This window comes from Pan troglodytes, chromosome 1 (genome assembly GCF_028858775.2).
Source record: "Pan troglodytes isolate AG18354 chromosome 1, NHGRI_mPanTro3-v2.0_pri, whole genome shotgun sequence".
Taxonomy (NCBI): domain Eukaryota; kingdom Metazoa; phylum Chordata; class Mammalia; order Primates; family Hominidae; genus Pan; species Pan troglodytes.
In genome coordinates, this window is record NC_072398.2 from 139,588,088 (window position 1) to 139,603,864 (window position 15,777).

General features: G+C 43.7%; 1 long non-coding RNA gene across 2 annotated transcripts in view; it reads left to right on the forward strand.

Annotated features, from left to right (window-relative positions):
* Window positions 1-10,226: 10,226 nt before the first annotated feature.
* The window catches only part of LOC104001513 (uncharacterized), a 33,418-nt gene continuing 27,867 nt past the window's right edge, over window positions 10,227-15,777 (forward strand). For both annotated transcript variants that reach the window (XR_001707656.4, XR_001707658.3), the window contains exons 1-2: window positions 10,227-10,811; window positions 12,056-12,491. This is a non-coding gene — a long non-coding RNA (uncharacterized LOC104001513). The remainder of the gene's footprint in view (window positions 10,812-12,055; window positions 12,492-15,777) is intronic.

Consider the following 15,777-nt stretch of genomic DNA (forward strand, 5'->3'; position numbering starts at 1 on the left):
TGCTTAGAAATGTTTTTTGCTGGATGCTAGAATGCTAATCTTTGCTCCTATATTCACTCAGAATTATAAAATGAAAAAGAGGTTGTGAGAATCTGAGCAAAATTCACAAATTATAAATCAAATGTCAATTATACTTTCTATGTTCATGCATTCTTATAATGGCAAGAATATCTCTGGTTGCACTGACATTTTGGCACACATCGTCATGCTCTTCAAAGACTGTAAACTGTGGTGTGACCTCTGTTCAGAAAGAATTACTGCCCTATAAAGTTATAGAGGCACTGAGAGTCTTTTACTTTCTCTTCTTTGGAAAGGTGCAGTGCGTTCCTTGCAGACATTGCTCTGAATAGTATGTTGCACAGACTCAAACACTGTACCTTTTTAACACTCACAGCTTGAACCCAGATTCACAACCTTTGGGACTCCTTCCTTTGATATGAAATCCAACCACAGGGCTCATGAACTATTAACACAGGCCTTTATCTGTTGCACTTGTTACAATTCGAGCAGAAAGAAAGTAACTCACTGCAATACTATTATGGGACAGTGGGCTTCAGTGATAATAATCCAGGGCACACCTCAGTTTGCAAAATGCTCTTCCTTATGTTATCTCATGTCAGCCTCCCAAGAATCCTGATGGGATTTTATAGACAGGAAAAACAGAGATGAAATCAAAAGGCTCAAAGTACTTGACCAAGTTCAGAGGCAGAAGCAGAGCTAGCACTTGAGCCTAGCTTTCTTACTCCAAATCCAGTGTTTCTTCCATGATAATATCTTGTCTTGACAAAGGTGGCATGAGGGCAGGGTTATGTGATGGTTAAGAGCACAGTAGTTCTGGGTTCAAATTCCAGTTCTGCTACTTATCAGCCAGGTGAACTGGGGAAAGTTGCTAAGCCTCAGGGCCCTGCCTTGGTTTTCCCATCTATAAAATAGAAATAATAACATGTACACCACTGGGTTTTGGAGCTTAACGCATTAATGCAAGAAGAGCACTAAGCATAGTGCTTCACACAAAGTGCAGTACTCAGCAAGTCCTCAATGAATAATAGCTCTTAAAAAACCAAAGGGAAGTGAGCCTTGGTTGAACACTTTGCATGTGAATCCCATTTCTCTGGGTTTTCACTGTTATTGACTGTTAGTCAAAGGTGTCCTGTGAGCTCCAGTTTCCTGTTTGGCCAAATGAAGGCAATAGGACTTGATAAGAACAATCACAAGAACCCCTCTATCTGGCGTCCATTTTTAACACTGCTCTCCATTGTCTGTGGGGTGTTTGTGTTCACCCTAGCTGTCTGGGGAGAAAGGAGGCAGAAGGGATCGAAGGACCCTGGTATCAAATTTACCACCTTTCCCTTCATGCTAACACTCCCCACCGCACCCAGCCAAGATGTTTACAGGGCAGGAGATTAAGATGCAAAGGAAAGTGGTGATGCCTGGGAACGGCCTTGGCTGTTTTGGAAAATACACACCAACACACAGACACAGCTGCTATTGACTTCACAGACATAATGATTCTAGGATGGCAACATTATGATTTGGTAGTTAGATCTCGTAAATTTATGTCATTTGTTTAAAGCACTACAGGGCACAAACAAGTAGAGTAAACTGCAATAGTCAGATCACCTGACAAAAGTAATCATAAGATGAGAAGGCCAGCACCAAGGAGAGACTGTTTCTTATTACTACACTAAATGAACTGGACAATTCCACTGGGAATGTTTACTTTGTGTCATACAAGCCACTCTAACCGAGGCCCAGGGGATGGAGGAAGTTCCAGAGAGGCAGGGTCCTCTCTCCAACCCTTTTGAAGTTGACCAACTATTTGCTGGAATGTGCCACACAAAAAGAAACTGACCAACTATTTGCTGGAATGCACCATACAAAAAGAAAACAAACAAGAATTAGTACAGATTCCTGTGCAGCATTAAAAATGATTCTTCAAGAGTGTCAACGCTCCCTAGGGCTGTACTTGGCCAAGGGGATCAAACTCCCAAAGCTCAAGCTCCCAAAGTTCTAGCTCTTTATAGTCAATGCTTACTTTCCCTCTTCCAATAGCTTAGGCCCTAGAATGGAGTCTAAGACCCAACCCCTGACTCCCCGTTTCCTCCCCATGAGTTCACCCTTGGAACCCAGGGTGTCCTTTCCCAAAAGCCAACCTTGGTTTGGACCCTCTCGACCCTCAGAGTTGTAGTAACGCAAAGCCCTGCATAACTCCTGTATGGGAGGGCAGCTTTGTAAAGCCTTGAAATGTTTCTGTTACCTCCCTCCCCTGGACAATGAGTGCCCATGGTCTTTAAGACACTTAAGTAAAAAGGAGCAAAGAAGGACCACTCGAATGAGTCTCCTCAGAATGCAGATTTATTCCAAGGCAGTTTACTGTCCTTCCTAGATGGAGCACTGCTTGACCACTTTTAAACACACAGCCCTTGATAAAACAAATGTCAAGTTCTGCCTAACCAGTTCTGCCCACTGTATTAAAAATACCGGACACTTATGGTCTCTTTTTGTTGGTATGAGTTAATAGAATTTTTGTCTTCAGTAATGTTTCAGGAAGTCTGGAAGTCAGGAAGACTGCTTTAGAATCACCTGAGATGCTTGTGAAAATGCAGAATCCTGGACCCCATCTCTGGCCTAATAAAGCAAAGTTTCTGGGAATGGGCCAAGAAATGAGCATCCTACGTGATTCCGATACACATCAGAGCTTGTGCTGATCAATGAGAAGTCACCTTGTCTGGCATTTACTCCTTCTGTTCATGAATATGTATTGAGCACCTATGATGTGTCAGGCATGGCTCTAAGCTCTGGGAATACAGCAGGAAATAAAGTAGACACTGCCAGAGGAAGCTTACCTTCTAGAGGGGAAGACAAACAAATAAATACATAAATGAGCCTATTTTAATACCACCTAGTAGTATCAGGGGAAGACAACAAGGGCAAGGTGATAAAGAGTAGAGGTGTTATTTTTAGCTAAGGCAATGGGGAAGGCCTTTCTGAAAAGGCATTTGATTTGAGCAGAGCCCTGAATGCAGTGAGGGTGGAAACCAGCAGATAACTGAAGAAGGAGTGTTCCAGGCAAAGGGAGCAGCAGGTGTAAAGGCTCCAAGACAGAAAGGATGTTGGGTATGTTCGAGGAACAGTGAAGAGAGAAATGTAGCTAGGGCAGAGGGAGTGACAGGGACAGGGGTGGAAGGACTTGTGATCAGAGAGGTTGGGGAGGGGTGCAGGTCACGAAATGATTTGAGGACTTTGCTTTTACTTTGGGTATGATGGGAAGCCACTGTGCGGTCTGGACAGGACAGTGACATACCCTGCCTCTGGGTTTGAAAGGGCTCTTCTAGCTGCTGCTTCTGTCTCTATCTAAATCTTCTCTCTAGGTGTTCCCAGCCAGTTCTATGGCTATTAAGTGAAGAACTGATTGAGGGGAACAAGAGTACCTTCTAGTCACCCTCGTACATCTATCACTCATGGTATTCTTCTATGTGTCAGGCATTTCAATAAATCACCATCTCATTTAATTCTATGAGATAGGCACAGGATTAGCACCCCTATTTTATTGATGAAGAAATTCAAGCTCACAGAGATTATACAACTTGAAATGTGATGGAAGCGGGTTTTCTAACTTAGGCTGCTGATTTTAACCAATGTGCCCCACTGCCTCCCCTGATAGAACCACTAAGCTTTGCTGCACCTGCATGGGTAAAACGAAGCATAACAAATGTGAAGATTTAACAAAGAAAAGGGGTCTAGCTTCATGACCAGTGGGGGAAAGGTTGAAGCCAACACATGCATGAGAACCTTGAAATTTCAGCTTTATTATTTTCAGTTTGTGCTTTAGCAACTCCTTCTTCTGTATACTTAATAGCGAGTCATGTAAATTCAAAGTCACAGCCCTGAAAAGCCACCTAACCATAGGGAGTTAATTTAGCAGCAATTTCAGACTGCCTCCTTTCTCCTCCTTTGCTCCATCGAACCACAGCTGCATCCTGCTCTATTAACCACAACTCAAAGTTGCTTCTAAAGTCTGTTTATTTTCCTTTTTGAAATCTGGTCTTTCTTTTTAGGGAATTATCTCCGTACTTAGCACATCAAGATAGGAAATGAACTTCTTGACTCTGTTGGAATTACCCGCTCAGTTAGCAAAGTTGAATAGAGCCCTAACCCAAGGCAGCCCACCTAATCTAAGAAGATGTCATCTCATAAACATATCAAATGATGGTCCCCTTGTGCCAGGGAGAGATCTACTTTTTATACAGTATTTTTGGAGGTAGTCTTGGCAGACTAGGAGCTGTCTAATTGAAAGGCATGGAGTATGAGTTAATTGCTGCTGTTGTTTTTCAAGCTTAAACTATTAATTTGTAGCTTCTTGTGTAACTGACAGAAAAGCAACCAGGAAGTATTATCCATTAATAATGCAGTAAAGTTCTAGTTACTCAGGAGGCTGGAGCAGGAGGATTGCTTGAGTCTAGGAGTTTGAGGCTGCAGTGAGCTATGCTTATGCCACTGCACTGCAGTCTGGGCAACAGAGCAAGACTATGTCTCTAAAAAAAAAAAAAGAAATTAATATAAAAAATACAAGTAAAATTAAATGCCCCTCAGCCACTGCTGCAAATTCTGAATCAAATGAACTGCAGATATTCATATGTTTAATTCAGTTGCCAATAAGAATTTATATTTGCCTAACAGTTGAGCTGAGAGCAAAACTTTTTGTTTTTTTAAGTCTAAGAAGAAAAAAAGGTAAGGACAGAGAGGGTGGGGTTCAAAACTAACTTAGAGCCAGCTGTGTTTCTTCTTCAAGAGGGACCACTGAGGAGGTGATGGCTTGTTTAATTTCAGAAATGTAAACAGAAGAAAGCCTGTCACAATTAAATTAGAATTTAAGTACTAATTAAGTCTGATGCAGTATAATGGAGATTTAGATTTAGTAAATATTGATCCCAAGTGGCTTTACTTTCTTTATACATCTCAAATTAATCTTAATGTAAACAAAGGGCATGTGTTCTTTTCAAAGTAAAATTTGCTCCTATCTGTATTCCAAGAGAAATGAGATTGGAAACCGCAAGGATTACATTTCCCAGGAATGTATATGAAAGACCACAGCCTTGGAGCAGTGCTATCTGTATTTCTGCAGTACAGCTTGGGGCCTGTCAGTCCACACAGAGCAGCAGCAGATCACTAAGGAATCCTGGGCAAGATTAAACACACACACACACAAACGCTTATATAAACTGACACAAAGTGTTATAGACTCCAAGATTTTAAGATCTACTTCTTAAGGTCAATTGCATAACTGGAAAAGTGAGTTTAAAATATTTGAAAAAAATTATAATTAATCTACCAGTGACTACAGCTCCCATTTCAGCCCATCTCTGTGATGGCTAACTGAAAATCCAGATTGCCTTTGAGGGCATGGAGAAATAAACAGTTCCTGATACTTCACAGAAGAGGAATTTATTTAATGCTGTTAAGGGAGTTAGTGATTGCCCAGTTTACTCTGAAACCATCTTTGTCATCTAAAAAACTAAGAAATTCTTGTCAAATGAGTTAACTGTTAATTTTGTTTTTATGTAAACACAATATACCTATATTGTTTTCCTAAAGTTTTAGTATTTTCTTAAGCAGTTGGCATCAGAAAGACAAGAAGAAAAAGTGTGCACTTGAAATGGGCAAGACATTTTCTGAAGACGGGGATTTTGTCATACTGAATTGGTAGATAGACCGAGAAATATTTTGGTAATAAAATGTACGGTGTCTTTTATAGTCCTAGAAATATAGTCCTAGAAAGAACTATCCCCCTCTTTTGGGCATGAATGACCCCGAAAAACATTAGCATTTCTCTGAACAGTTTTATAACCGAACTAGAGATCAAGAAAGTGAAATAGCTGGGTTACTCATTTTATAGGTGGGAGGACTGAGGCTTCTTCCGTGAACCCACTAAAGAGATGATAGCTTAGATGAAATCCAGGATGTATGTTAGAGGAGGAACAAACAGCAATTGGCAATGGATAGGATTTGAAGGGTGAGAAAAAGGAATCAGGTACGTGTCAGGCCTCTGAGCCCACGCTAAGCCATCATATCCCCAGTGACCTGCAGGTGTACATCCAGATGGCCTGAAGCAACTGAAGACCCACAGAAGTGAAAATAGCCTTAACTGATGACATTCCACCATTGTGATTTGTTTCTGCCCCATCCTAACCGGTCAATGTACTTTGTAACCTCCCCCACCCTTATGAAGATTCTTTATAATCTCCCCCACCCTTAAGAAGTTTCTTTGTAATTCTCCCCACCCTTGAGAATGTGCTTTGTGAGATCCACCACCTGCCCCCAAAACATTGCTCTTAACTCCACCGCCTATCCCAAAACCTATAAGAACCAACGATAATCCCACCACCCTTTGCTGACTCTCTTTTCGGACTCAGCCCGCCTGCACCCAGGTGAAATAAACAGCCTTGTTGCTCACACAAAGCCTGTTTGGGGGTCTCTTCACACGGACGCGTGAGACAGTATGCCTCCCAGGTTTTGGGTTTGAGCAGTTGACTGGATGCTGATATGACTTCCTGAGATGGTAAAGCCTGGGAGAAAAACAGTTGTGAAGGTAATAGGACAAAGGGTTCTGCTGTACATGACGTCCGTCCGAGGCGTTAACTATCTACATGGCGATGTTAAATAAGCAGTTGAATATGTGAGTCTGGAGGCTCAAGGGAGCTCAGGGCTAGACACAGAAAAGGGGAAAGAATTCAGATGGAGAAGAGAAGCAGGACCCAGGCTGAGCTCTGTGTAGGCAGTAGTTCTAGTAGGAAAATCAAAGTAAGGAAACTCCTAATTTTGAGATCCTGTACAGAGTATTTTTATTACCTTGTTTAGAGTTATGAATTCCTAGAATAGCAAACATACACATATTTAAATATATGTACAAAAACATATTTCAGGGTCAAAAATTGATGAATTTTGGATTAATTGCTTTGGAATTATTTTTAATCATTGCAAGTCAAGAGCTGATTATATTCTGGAATACTATGCAGCCGTAAAAAAGAATGAGATCATGTCCCTCGCAGGAACATGGACGGAGCTGGAGGCCATTATCCATAGCAAACTAATGCAGGAACAGAAAACCAAATACTGCATGTTCTCACTTGTAAGTGGGAGCTAAAGGATAAGAACTCATGAACACATAGAGGAGAATAGACACTGGGGTCTATTGGGAGAGGATCAGGAAAAACAGCTCATGGGTACTGGGCTTAATACCTGGGTGATGAAATAATCTGTACAACAAACCCCCATGACACAAGTTTACTTACAAATCTGCACATATACCCATGAAATTAAAATAAAAGTTAAAAAGAGTTGATTATATGCTTATTTTCACATCCAGTAGGAACTAGTTCAATGAATTTGACAAACCTTTAGTAAACGGCTTTGGAGTCAGACATTCTGGGCTCGCATGCTAGTTACACCTACCTAACTAGCCATGAGATCTCAGGCAAATAAATTAGGATCTAAGCATTGAGTTCATGAGGTAAAAAATTGCATTGGGAGAAGTAAGTGAGACAATTTAGGGTAAAATACCTGGAACAATTCCTAGCACACAGTAAGAGTTCAATAAGAGGAAGCGATCATTAATTAGATAAGGCATGTTCTCCCAGAGACCTTCAAGTCTGTTGAGAAGAGGCAGACACAACCAGGAAATGCCAGCAAGAAGTTTCCAAAGTGAGGAGATTTGATATGAGCAGAGAACCTCCTGAAAACACTTTTGTTGCCTTCCAGTCAAAAGGAGTCAGAGGGATGGTCCTGGCCGCCCTTGCCCTCCTGGGCGGGTTGAGGCAGCCCAGCTTCAATCCTTAAAGAACTGTCTGTGCACAGAAGAGATGCTGCCTCCTCAGGACTCGGAGCCAAGGGCAGCTGGCTGCCCTATCTCGGTCCTTTCCTTCCCTTGGGTGCGTCTGCCTGTCCCACCGCCCTCCTCTTACCCGTCCAAGTCTCCTCCCAACCGGAACTTTACCCCTCCCAGGGTCACACTTGGTTTCCTGACACGTGGGTATGTCCCTAATTAAAGTTTCAGTTCCCTCTCTGGCCTGGGGTTTCCAATAACAAAGCCTGTGGCATCCAAAGGACACTTTCTTTTGGACCCAGGTCTTGCTGCTGGGTTGGAGCCCTTGTTTTTGAGGTCCACTCTGGTCTGAGGCGCTGCCTGTACCTTTGCAGACATAGGTTCCATCCCCTGTGAGGCAGGGGGCTGTTTGTCCCTGCTTGACATGGCTACTTGGCTCACTGGTCTAATTCACTATGGATTCTGAGATGTCTCTTTCTTCTATTCATTATATCACAGCAGCTTGAGCAGCCAAAGGATCAAATCTAAGCAGGACGTGAGATGTACTTCCTGCCTGAGACTTGTCCTCGTTGGCAGCCAGGCTGCTGTAGAGGCAAAAGGCAGAACATTTTACTGAGTTCAGTGTGTAGCTGAGTAATAGATCCATTTTTAGGGTGTTGGGTCCCAAGGCAGTGGTTGAGCTGGGTGTCCAGGGATTTACAGGATTGAAGAATAACAGCAACAACAACAAAAATCGATAAATGTAAAATGCTATATGCTGGTGAACAATATCCCGTAAGTTCATTTAAAACAGCAAATATTCTGTATAATAACAATTTCTAAAATGATCTTTTAAAATGATTACTTTTGAATTCATTAACCCAATTCTTCAAACTATGAATAGTCCTCAGTATTGCTGAGTTTGTTTTACCTCTCATCCTGATCTTTTTGCTTTCTACTCTGAGCTTGAAAATCAACAATTAAGCATCTCTGTGTGCCAAGGAAATTAGGTGAAGCCTACTGCCATGGATCCTGCCAGCCATGCCAGGCCCAGAGGCTTCCTGCCACCTGAGAGGAGCCATTGAAGACCTCCTTGGGTGGTCAGAGCTTAGGGAAAGGCAGAAGTGGGTTTATTTCAAAGGTAGCCTTACGCTTTGGGACCTTTTTCTTGTACCGGCCTCTCCCCAGGCCCTGTACCTCACTTTCAGTTTGTAATTTTGTGTTCCTTTTCTTTAAAAGGGCAGAAATTATATGGGCTTGAGGACTCGCTAAACCTGGGTCTACCCTTATGAGGGGTGAACTCACTTGAGGGCCAGCCAAGAGATCCTGCCAGCCCTGGGCTCCTTTTGGGCAGCCTGCCCTGAGTGGGCAGAGGCTGACGTGTAAAGCCGTATTAGGTGTAGTTGCCATGTCAACAGGCCCAGGGCAGTGACCAAGGACCATACTGGGGAAAATATCCCAGGGCCCAGGTTACTGCTAGAGAAATTTGAATGGCCAGAGGCAATCCACATTTTTTCTTCTTTTTTCAGAGACAGAGTCTCACTATGTGTCCCAGGCTGGACTCGAACTCCTAGTCTCAAGCAGTCCTCCCACTCAACCTCCTGAGTAGCTGGGATTATAGTCGCGTGCCACTGCATCAGCCCACAATGGACATTTATGCCCCTCACTGAGTAACCAAAGGGAGGTGCTTTTTGATGGAGTATTAGAAAAACAGATTCACATAAACCATGGGCTGTGAGGTAGGGCTGATTATCCATCTGGTCACTTGGAGGAGGCTACCAGGGACTCCTATCTCCCTGAGTTTGCCCACATGTGACCGGATCCTCCTGATTTGGAGGACTTGTCTTTGGGGCTCCCTGTTCTTTACACGTCTTATTCAGGGTCTTGTTGCTAGTTTTTGTGGTTTCTTGAGTCTTAGCTGTTTCTCCAGGACTCTGGCCAAGTTCCTCGATTCACCGTACCTGCACGGAGGGCAGGGAATATAAATAGTGTATAGATTTTGAACAATATTGTAAATGCTTTATGGATTGTGTGTTACAGAGAGTAGCTGAGCTGTAAAATTGGGATTAAACCAACGTGTTTACAGAAATGTTCTGACCGTAAAATTTCTGTGCTTTCTTAATACAGCCTTTGTGATGCAGAGCTTTGAGTACTTGGAGGGTGCTTCAGAACTGGGGACTCCGAGACCATCTCTGGCAGCCTCTTGTGAGCATCTGAGCCAACATCTTGGTTGCATTTTCTCCACGTTGGAGTGACTCTTCTTGGGCATGCCAGCTTCTTCTTTGAGTCTGTAATGCATTCCTGACCAAATACCCCTCACATGTGCCCTTCCATGTGAACAGAAACGCCTCTCCCTCTGAGGTGAAAATGGTGCTGTCAACACCCTCCTCAGAGGGCACATGCCTTGTGAGTGAGAGTGATGGAGCTCCGCCAGCAGCCATGCTCTCCACCCTCCTCACGGGGAAAGGCTGCTCTTTACTGGCCAGCCCTCTGGAAATGTCCCTCTGAGTCACTCTTAACAAGACAGGAGAAAGCAGTTTCCTGCTTTCACGCCTTCCCTTTTTTCTTTTCTCTCTTCCTTCCTTCTTCCATTCCTCTTCCTTCCCTCCCTCTTGACCTTCCTCTCTCCCTCCCTTCTTTCCTTCCTTCCTGTGGCTCTCCTTTGTGAGTGACCTACCTCCGCTTCCTACTCTGTGACTTTGCACTTTCAATCATTGCCTGGCTCCACCAGCAGTATATAAGGTGAAAGAGGATCCTGCCAGCTGTTCTAGGCCCAGAGGACACCTCTCTCTCTCTGTCACACAGACACACACACACACACACACACTCTCTCTCTCTCACACACACACACCCACTCATTGATGGGGTAATAGGATCAAGAGGTAGCTTTGCATCATCAAAAAGAAGTCAGTCATTCTAGCCTGGAGCTTTAGAAGACGAAGTAAAAAAGAAGTCAGACAATCCTAGCTTTGAATCCTGGCCCAGCCACTTACTAGGTGGGAGACCTTGGGTAAGTCACTTAACCTCTCTGAGCTTCTGTTTCCTTCCTTGGGTGTAGAATGGGGATAAGAAGCCTGCAAGAGCAGAATAAGGATGCAAAGCTATATAGTAGGTGCTCACTAAATAGTAGATATTTGTATGATTTGAAACTGTTCATAATTGTTCCTGTAGGGTTTAAGAAGAAAACACCCAGAAATGAGTTGTATCATCTGAGTTTGTGATGGATGCATATTGGTAGGAAATAAGTGAGACAATATTTCAGAAATTGGCATAAGGCCATGGGAGGTCCAGCTCAGAGACCACTTTGGACTGGTCTTGGCTTACAACCCACTGAAAACCAACTCACTGAGGTTCATTTATTGGGAGGTTGATTATAGTTAATTAATAAACTAGGATTGAAATAGGCCTATTTTTAGTACTGCTTTTTTTTTTTTTTTTTTTTTTTTGAGATGGAGTCTCACTCCATCACCCAGGCTGGAGTACAGTGGCACAATCTTGGCTCACCACAACCTCTGCCTCCCAGGTACAAGCAATTCTCCTGCCTCAGCCTCCCAAGTAGCTGGGACTACAGGTGTGTGCCACCACACCTGGCTAATTTTGTGTTTTTAGTAGAGACGGGGTTTTACCATGTTGGCAAGTCTGGTCTCAAACTCCTGACCTCATGATCCACCTGCCTCGGCCTCCAATTTTTTCTGAGACAGAGTCTTGCACTGTTGCCCAGGCTGGAGTGCAGTGGCACGAACATGGCTCACTGCAGCCTCGACCTCCCCAGGCTCAAGCAATCCTCTCACCTCAGCCTTCCGAGTAGCTGGGACCACAGGCATGTACCAGCACAGCCGGCTCATTTTTAAATTTTTTGCAGAGATGGGGTTTCGTCATGTTGTCCAGGCTGGTCTCAAACTCCTGGGCTCAAGCAGTCCTCCCGCCTCAGCCTCCCAAAGTGCTGGAATCCCAGGCATGAGCCACTGTGCCCCGCCAAGTTTTGGCACCACCAGACTCCAGACTGCTGTCCAGAACTTGTGCTCTGCATTTTTTCCTAGCCTTGTCTGCCATCATAATGTTCATTTCTACATTCCATTTGCTCTCAGCTGACTGTAAATAACGCCAAGAAGCAACCTGGCATACAAACCCCTCCGAAGGGATTAATAACTGTTAATAATAATACCAGAAAGCAAGCACTTTACAGAATATATTATTCCTAATCCATATCATAATTCTACATGAGAGTTTTCTTTTCTCTATACTTTCATACAGATGAGGAAACTGAGGCTGAAACAGGCAATTAATTTGTGCAGGTGGCACGTTTACTACATGGTGGAACCAGGATCTGAACTCAAATTTGTCTGTGAATGTTTTCAGAATATTCACCTACATGTTGCCCAAAGTCAAGGCTGCCCTGGGGCAGTGTGTATACCTGAATGACAATCAGTACAGGCACTGAGGGAAGGGAGAACCGATGCTGGAGAGGCAAGCATAACTGCCACTGTTAACTTTGTGACCAAACTTCATGTCTTGTGGCCTAAAGGACAATCGTATCCCTTCTGGGGGAATTTCCCCACCTCCATGTTGAAGCCAAGGATGACTAGTACTCCATGGAAAAGAGGTCAACATGATAACCAGGAGATGTGGTCATGGGGCATTAAAAGGTTCGAAGCTGTTCCAGAAAGGATGTCATTGATGTGGAATACAGGTGAGCCACTTGGTCCTCAAGGGAGTGCCAGGGAGGAGAGTAAAGACCACATGGCAGGCCAGGTGTGGTGACTCACTCCTGTAATCCCAGCACTTTGGGAGGCCGAGGTGGGTGGATCACCTGAGGTCAGGAGTTTGAGACCAGCCTGGCCAACATGGAGAAACCCCGTCTCCACTAAAAATAAAAAATTATCCAGGTGTGGTGGTGCATGCCTGTAGTCCTAGCTGCTTGGGAGGCTGAGGCACAAGGATTGCTTGAACCCAAGAGGTGGAGGTTGCAGTGAGCCAAGATCATGCCACTGCATTCCAGCCGAAACAAAACAAACAAAAGACCACATGGCAGTGAGGAGGCTCCCATAGTGATCCCAAGCAATGTGTGTTCCATCCCTGTGGCCTGCTAAGTGAGGTTTCCAGCAATTCAGTTGAGGCTGCTGGCCAGCCGGGGCTTCTGTTATTGGTGCCCACACCATTTGGTTGGCCCCTCCAGGAGAGAGGCCTGAGGAGCCTGGGGACTTGTACGATGTAGCTTGGTGGCTAGGAGGGTGGGTGCCTGTGTCAGAGGGCTTGAGCCAGATCCTGAATCTGCTACTCACAAGGAGTGTGAGTCTGGATACATTGATAAACCCTTCTGTAAATGCAAATAATTTCTTAATCTGTCAAATGTGAATCATAATTGTACCTATACTTTATTGGATTGTGGGAAGATTAAAAGGGTTAATATATGGAAACACTTAATACAGAGCCTATACGTAATAAACACCCAATAAATGTAAGCTTTTAATATCTTTTTGGTTTCTTTATATATTAAAGTATAGTGGTTTTCAACTGGGGACAATTTTGCCCCCCACACCACTGTCACCTCCACATTTGGTTGTTATAACTGGGGGGTGAGTGCTACTGGTTTCTAATGGGTAGAGGCCAGAAATGTTGCTAAACGTCCTCAATGCACGGGACAGCCTCCCATCGAAAGGAATTACCTGGTTTAAAATGTCTGTAGTGCTAAGGTTCATAAAAACCAAACCATGTGGATCTTCCATTGTTCACCAAGAAGTTGGTGAGATATTTGATCCAACCACGAGACTGGGAAGAGATTCAAGAGGTTAGTAAAAAGCGTCTTTGGTATAAATAAGTGGGGCTGTACCCCACATCATTTTGACCCAATTCTCAAATTCCACTTTCAGGATTGGTTAATTTGTTCCATGTATTATCAAGCAATAGGTGACAACTTAGAGATCACTAGCATTCTGGAAAACCAATGAACAGCAACAAGGAAATAAAATAAACCATATTAGTTCCTAAGGTTCAGCTTTGCTCCTTGCATGTATGGACATCTCCACCACTGATGGGTTTACTCATTATACTTGCAGAAAACTTTATAAAATTCTATTTGCATGACTTTGTCCAAGATATTTTCTCTACCTGAAATTTTCTGTTCTCCTTGCACCCTCACCCAACCCTAACTCCCCACACCCCCACCCCATCTCTTGACTACTGAAATTGACTTTTTTTTTTTTTTTTGAGACAGAGTCTGACTCTGTCGCCCAGGCTGGAGTGCAGTGGCGTGATCTCAGCTCACTGCATCCTCTGCCTCCTGAGTTCAAGTGATTCTCCCACCTCAGCCTCCGAGTAGCTGGGATTACGGGCACCCGCCACCATGCCTGGCTAAGTTTTTGTGTGTTTTTGGTAAAGATGGGGTTTCAGCATATTGGCCAGGCTGGTCTCGAACTCTTGACCTCAGGTGATCCACCCACCTCAGACTCCCAAAGTGTTGAGATTACAGGCATGAGCCACTGAGCCCAGCCTAAAATTGACATTTTATTCAGCTTTTAACATCTGCTTCCTGCTTCACCTCCTCCAACTTTACTGCAGTTGGGAATTTTCTCTCCTTTTCTGAACTCCTCAGTCATGGTCTGATCACACTTTGCCTTAAATTGAAGTTATTTGTGAATATGTCTTTCTCCCCGACCTACCTGAGAGCTTTTCCATGCAAAGACTTTGTCTTTTTCTTCTTTGTATCTTCCAGAGCTTCTAATGTTGAGGCTCAGCATGTGCTTGAGTAAATGAGTGAATGAATGGGCCCCCACAGAAATACTCCCTCATTGCAAGCCAAATTCAAGTCATGTGCAAGCCAGGGAGACCTGTGCCCAGGCGCAGGCCCTGGTTAGGCATTTCTATAGTACCACACATCTCTGATGAAGCCGTTTTCTCTTGGATTCCCTGGGAAAACATCCCAGGCATGTACAATAAAGGTCACCCCTCTGGGCAGTGGAGTGTCTAGCTGAATTTATGTTTCTACTCTCAAATGCCACAAAGCTAAAGTATAAATAGGGTGGGGCCTAGAAATAAGAGGAGATTGTGGTGTGAATGCCAGCAATTTAGAGCATTGAGCCCCCTGCCCTTGATGCAGCCAAAGGGCACTGCCCACTCTCTATAGGACTGTTGTTAAGGGCCAAAGGGTGTCATGTGAGTGTCAAAGGAAAGTTCGCATTTCCACGGAAGGCCCAGAGGCCAAGAGAGAGGTCAGGAGCGTCTGTAGGGCTTTTGTCTGACTGTTCTTTGTTCAAACCCACATGTGGCCCTATGTTGATCTCACAGCTCTCTGCATGTGTTGCTGGGTGGATGAGAATGCTGTGCAGCTGGACCCTGAGTAATGGTTCCGGCCTTCAACAAGCTCTGCAGAGAAGCTAGTTTAGACAGGGCTGCATTCTCCTCTCAATTTCCAATTTGGCAAAGGAAACTGCATATTCATCAAGTCAGAGGAGAGTTAAGGGCGTTGCCACCAAGTTCCTCTCCCTTCCCACATGTGTAAGTCATGAAGGAAAAGTTCTGACAGTGTTTTTCTGTGATGCCAATTCATGGCTTAGGTGTGTCAATGCCAGCCTAGTTCCTAGTACAGGGTTGGTATTATTTTTAAACTGTGTATTATGGAAAATTCTAAGTATGTACACAGGTAGATGAATACGCAAGATTTCAAACATCTAAAACAGTGCTTATCACTCAACTTCAACAGTTATGAACTCATGGTTAACATTGTTTTACACACACCCCCACTCACTTCTGTCACCTCATTTGCATTATTTGGGAGCAAATTCCAGACATCATATAATTTTCTCTGTAAGCAGTTATGTATGAACATCTAAAAGAGAACTAATTTTTTTAAAGGCACAATACCATAATCACATTTAAAGAATAACAACAAATCCTTAATCTCATCAAATATCCAGCCAGTGTTCAAATATTAATTTCTCATAAATGTCATAATTCCTTTTAAAAAGTGTCCTTATTTG